Source organism: Podarcis liolepis (assembly GCF_965112155.1).
Source record: "Podarcis liolepis genome assembly, contig: HAP1_SCAFFOLD_22, whole genome shotgun sequence".
NCBI lineage: Eukaryota > Metazoa > Chordata > Lepidosauria > Squamata > Lacertidae > Podarcis > Podarcis liolepis.
In genome coordinates this window covers 4964300-4970299 of record NW_028148947.1, presented here as the reverse complement: position 1 = coordinate 4970299, position 6000 = coordinate 4964300, and the positions used below count along the sequence as shown (strand labels likewise).

Sequence of the window (6000 nt, the reverse complement as noted above, 5' to 3'; positions counted from 1 at the left end):
ATTTGTTGCTGATCCAAAACACCCCCCCCACACACACACACATGAAAACAAAGACCACGACAGCCAACTACAAATGAATAACCACACCCTAGGCCACCCGACCCCACCCCCACCCATCTTCCCCCCCTCCACCTCTTTCCCCTTTCCTTCCTAATGTCTCAACAAATGAAAATGATTTGTAAAAATGTTACATGGGGGGAAAAACATGAGAGAGAGACATTGCACACTTTTGTAAATCAACAAAATCTTTAATAAATAAATAAATAAATACTAAAAAAAAAAATAATCATAAAAAGAGGCCTCCTCATTGGAAGGACATCAAAGCCCACCTGAAGTCCCAAAATCCCTGAAGTCCCGATCCACGCAGATCTATGCGTGTATGGAGTGATCTGCGTGGATCTGCATCTGACAGTTTACGACTCCCTGTTGTAGGGAATCACATGTATAATCGTATGATTGGGGACATCAGGTGGCCTATGATGTCCTTCAGGTAAGCTTTGGGTGTATGGCTTTCCTCCATTTCCACTGCGCAGGATTCCTCTGGAATGACAAGATCACTTGCCCAGCTTTCCTCCATCTCCACTACGCAGGATTCCTCTGGAATGACAAGATCACTTGCCCAGCTTTCCTCCATCTCTACTACGCAGGATTCCTCTGGAAAGACAAGATCACTTGCCCAGCTTTCCTCCATCTCCACTACGCAGGATTCCTCTGGAATGACAAGATCACTTGCCCAGCTTTCCTCCATCTCCACTACGCAGGATTCCTCTGGAATGCCAAGATCACTTGCACAGCTTTCCTCCATCTCCACTACGCAGGATTCCTCTGGAATGACAAGATCACTTGCACAGCTTTCCTCCATCTCAACTGTGCAGGATTCCTCTGGAATGACAAGATCACTTGCACAGCCTTCCTCCATCTTAACTGCACAGGATTTGACAAGATCTTCCGCATGGGTTTCCTCCATCTCCACTGCGGAGGATTTCTCTTGAATTACCAGGTCCAGCAGAGAACCACACTTTGAACAAGTAGTAAGACTCTCGCTTTTCCCCGCACTTCCTGGGGTAATCACCACTACAGTTTCTATTTGAGATGTATCTGTTGCGGTGGTCCTGATGCAACATCTCTCCATCCCAACCAATGCTGCACTCAGCAGCTGGAAACCCCCAGCAATACAGCCTAGATAAATAGAAGGTCCAATATGCTGCTCACTGGGAATTTGAGGCAACTCAAAAGTTTCAGGGAAGTCAATTTCCCCATTTTGTAAGACAGCAGACATGTTCCATATCACGGAAATCAGGACGAGTATCCCTGCTGGTAAGTTCAGCAGAGCTCCAAGCCCAAAAAAGGTTAAGAGAAAATCCTTATGGTTTCTGGTCTCGAACACATTGCAGAGGGCAAATGCCTGTAATCCAAGGGCCGCTGAATTCATAATGGCAGCTAAGGCCATTAAGTCCTGAGCAACAAAAATTTCCCTTGGGAGGTTTGGATGTTGTTCATGGAGCTCTTCACAATGGTAATAATAGTTTCCGTCGTTAGAAGGGTCTTTCAAAAAACAGACCTGCCAGATCCCGATCCAGATGTTTTCAGAGGCAATTCCCTTTATGTTTTCGACACGCCACACTCGCCAGTTGACAATGGCTATTGAGGCAATGCACATCATCCAGGCCATAATATCCATCAGGAATGCACATAAGAGGAGGCAGGACACCAATCTCAGCCACCTGACTACCAGGGAGCCTTCTTTCACCCGCAGGGGGGGGTTGGAGATGAGGGGAGCAGGGGAGACCTTGGAAGACATCCTGGAAACAAAAGAGAAGACAACATGCAGTGAGAGAGGGAATAACAAGCATGTCTAGTCATTGAAGGACATCCTTCCATGCACAGAAAGAAGCAGCAAAAGAAAGAGTTCCCCTGCGCTCTTCCCCCACCCCCCGGTTAGGTATAGACATCTGATCCACACATACTTTCTTCCAGCAAACTGCTACTGATTTAATATACAGTGGTGCCTCGCAAGACAAAATTAATTCGTTCCGCAAGTCTCTTCGTCTTGCGGTTTTTTTCTTCTTGCGATGCACGGTTTCCCATAGGAATGCATTGAAAATCAATTAATGCGTTCCTAGGGAAACCGCCTTCAGACCAGGTCCGGGGACAGTCTGTCCCCGGACCTCTTCTGAAGGCTGGGGGGGGGACAAGGGCTTTTCTTCCCACCCCCAGCATTTTAAAAAACCCTGGGACAGCGGAGGACTTCTCCGCTGTCCGGGCGATCTTAAAATGATGGCGGGCGGCATTTTAAAATCGCCCCGGGACAGCGGAGGACTTCTCCACTGTCCGGGGCGATTTAAAAGCCCCTGGGAAGGCAGGCAGGGGGGACAAAGACTTTCGCCCCCCACCCGCCTTCAGAAGGTGTTCCCGCCCCCCCCCCGCCCGGCTTCGCAGCAGCGCTACGAAGCCCGGCGGCTTGGGCAGGTGTTCCCGCCCCCCGCCCGGCTTCGCAGCAGCGCTACGAAGCCCGGCGGCTGGGGCAGGTGTTTCCGCCCCCCCCCACCCCGCTTCGGAGCAGCGCTACGAAGCCCGGCGGCTGGGGCAGGTGTTCCCGCCCCCCGCCCGGCTTTGCAGCAGCGCTACGAAGCCCGGCGGCTGGGGCAGGTGTTCCCGCCCCCCGTCCGGCTTCGCAGCAGCGCTACGAAGCCCGGCGGCTGGGGCAGGTGTTCCCGCCCCCCCACCCCGCTTCGGAGCAGCGTTCCGAAGCGGGGTGGCTGGGGCAGGTGTTCCCGCCCCCCCGCTTGGCTTCGCAGCAGCGCTACGAAACCCGGCGGCTGGAGCAGGTGTTCCCGCCCCCCCCCTGCTTCGGAGCAGAGTTCCGAAGCGGGGTGGCTGGGGCAGGTGTTTCCGCCCCCCGCCCGGCTTCGCAGCAGCGCTACGAAGCCCGGCGGCTGGGGCAGGTGTTCCCATCCCCCGCCCGGCTTCGCAGCAGCGCTACGAAGCCCGGCGGCTGGGGCAGGTGTTCCCGCCCCCCCTACCCGGCTTCGGAGCAGCGTTCCGAAGCGGGGTGGCTGGGGCAGGTGTTCCCGCCCTCCGCCCGGCTTCGCAGCAGCGCTACGAAGCCCGGCGGCTGGGGCAGGTGTTCCCGCCCCCCCCCCCGCTTCGGAGCAGCGTTCCGAAGCGGGGTGGCTGGGGCAGGTGTTCCCGCCCCCCCGCCCGGCTTCGCAGCAGCGCTACGAAGCCCGGCGGCTGGGGCAGGTGTTCCCGCCCCCCCCACCCTGCTTCGGAGCAGCGTTCCGAAGCGGGGTGGCTGGGGCAGGTGTTTCCCCCCCCCCGCCCGGCTTCGCCGCAGCGCTACGAAGCCCGGCGGCTGGGGCAGGTGTTCCCGCCCCCCGTCCGGCTTCGCAGCAGCGCTACAAAGCCCGGCGGCTGGGGCAGGTGTTCCCGCCCCCCCCACCCCGCTTCGGAGCAGCGTTCCGAAGCGGAGTGGCTGGGGCAGGTGCTCCCGCCCCCTGCCCGGCTTCGCAGCAGCGCTACGAAGCCCGGCGGCTGGGGCAGGTGTTCCCGCCCCCCCGCCCGGCTTCGCAGCAGCGCTACGAAACCCGGCGGCTGGGGCAGGTGTTCCCGCCCCCCGCCCGGCTTCGCAGCAGCGCTACGAAGCCCGGCGGCTGGGGCAGGTGTTCCCGCCCCCCCCCCCGCTTCGGAGCAGCGTTCCGAAGCGGGGTGGCTGGGGCAGGTGTTCCCGCCCCCCGCCGGCTTCGCAGCAGCGCTACGAAGCCCGGCGGCTGGGGCAGGTGTTCCCGCCCCCCCCACCCCGCTTCGGAGCAGCGTTCCGAAGCGGGGCGGCTGGGGCAGGTGTTCCCGCCCCCCGCCCGGCTTCGCAGCAGCGCTACGAAGCCCGGCAGCTGGGGCAGGTGTTCCCGCCCCCCCCCGCCCGGCTTCGCAGCAGCGCTACGAAGCCCGGCGGCTGGGGCAGGTGTTCCCGCCCCCCGCCCGGCTTCGCAGCAGCGCTACGAAGCCCGGCGGCTGGGGCAGGTGTTCCCGCCCCCCCACCCCGCTTCGGAGCAGCGTTCCGAAGCGGGGTGGCTGGGGCAGGTGTTCCCGCCCCCCGCCCGGCTTCGCAGCAGCGCTACGAAGCCCGGCAGCTGGGGCAGGTGTTCCCGCCCCCCCCCCCGCCCGGCTTCGCAGCAGCGCCACGAAGCCCGGCGGCTGGGGCAGGTGTTCCCGCCCCCCGCCCGGCTTCGCAGCAGCGCTACGAAGCCCGGCGGCTGGGGCAGGTGTTCCCGCCCCCCCCTGCTTCGGAGCAGCGTTCCGAAGCGGGGTGGCTGGGGCAGGTGTTTCCGCCCCCCGCCCGGCTTCGCAGCAGCGCTACGAAGCCCGGCGGCTGGGGCAGGTGTTCCCGCCCCCCCCCCGCCCCGCTTCGGAGCAGCGTTCCGAAGCGGGGTGGCTGGGGCAGGTGTTCCCGCCCCCCGCCCGGCTTCGCAGCAGCGCTACGAAGCCTGGCGGCTGGGGCAGGTGTTCCCGCCCCCCCACCCCGCTTCGGAGCAGCGTTCCGAAGCGGGGTGGCTGGGGCAGGTGTTCCCGCCCCCCGCCCGGCTTCGCAGCAGCGCTACGAAGCCCGGCAGCTGGGGCAGGTGTTCCCGCCCCCCCCGCCCGGCTTCGCAGCAGCGCCACGAAGCCCGGCGGCTGGGGCAGGTGTTCCCGCCCCCCGCCCGGCTTCGCAGCAGCGCTACGAAGCCCGGCGGCTGGGGCAGGTGTTCCCGCCCCCCCCCCGCCCCGCTTCGGAGCAGCGTTCCGAAGCGGGGTGGCTGGGGCAGGTGTTCCCGCCCCCCGCCCGGCTTCGCAGCAGCGCTACGAAGCCCGGCGGCTGGGGCAGGTGTTCCCGCCCCCCCCCGCCCCGCTTTGGAGCACCGGGAGAAGCGATCTCCCCGCCGCCCCTTGCTTCAAAAGAGAAGACCCGCTGTCCCCGGGGCAAGCTTCGTTTTGCGAAGCAAGCCCATAGGGAAATTCGTCTTGCGAGGCAACTCGAAAACGAAAAAACCTTTCGTTTTGCGAGTTTTTCGTCTCGCGAGGCGTTCGTCTTGCGGGGTACCACTGTACTCTTGCACTGTTGCTGTGAAAATCAGCAACCTGTTGTGGATGGGAGCTGCTCATGTTTCGCTGTCCTGCTATCTGCTACTGCAGCTATCCTTTTCCACCGAGCATAAACACACCTGATGGCATAGTGAGGAATGCTTAATCCATAAACTTACGTGAAATGCCTTCCTCAGCTACAGTCCAGAGTGCCAGGAACAGAGCAGGTATTTTCTAGGTACTCCTGAGCCTCAAGAAGACTGAGCTGTTGGCCACTGAGCTGACGTTCGCCTGAGCAGCCGGCCAGCCACAGCAGCAACTGCTTCGCAGAATTCTTAGGTCAGTTACAGTTAAAGTTAGAATCCTGACAACAACACAAATCATAACTCCAAGGTACTGGTCATTTGGAACATCAGGAAAGTGGAAAATGGGAGGGAACTCAGTTCCCTTCTTTCCCAATGCAGAGTGTCTTTTCCAGGACACTGTGCAGTTAAAAACACGTTCTTCCTGAAGTCAGATTCAGAGCAGTTCCAGCAGTAAAAATGGTGATGTGTGTATCTCAGTACAGATTTGTTTGATGGTCCTGAATGCATTTCATAAAGGATCTCCATGTACAAGAAAGGCTAATAGCATGAGGCCCTGAACAATAAGAATCTCCTTGGCAAAATTATTGAAGACTCCTTACAAACCTCTCATTCTTCTTCCCCATCCCATCTTGTTTGGACATTATAGTAAGGGAGAAGATCTTAGCTCTTTTCCTTTGCACTGGGATTACATGAAATTTGTGCCATGGGACCCCATCACTCACACCAATACGGGCAACACCATTTTCAGAACCTAGGTGCCCATGATTTAAAATCGCGTTCCTAAGACACTTCAGTCAAAATATTTGTGTTGCTTCCTTCCTGTTCCTTTCTGTGTTGATGCTCTGAATGTGAGGTG

General features: G+C 59.5%; 1 long non-coding RNA gene across 1 annotated transcript in view; it reads left to right on the top strand.

Moving 5' to 3' along the window:
* The first annotated feature begins 379 nt into the window (after window positions 1-379).
* LOC310698971 overlaps window positions 380-6000 on the top strand; it is a 60084-nt gene continuing 54463 nt past the window's right edge. The window contains exon 1 of the long non-coding RNA XR_014521863.1: window positions 380-469. This is a non-coding gene — a long non-coding RNA (uncharacterized lncRNA). The remainder of the gene's footprint in view (window positions 470-6000) is intronic.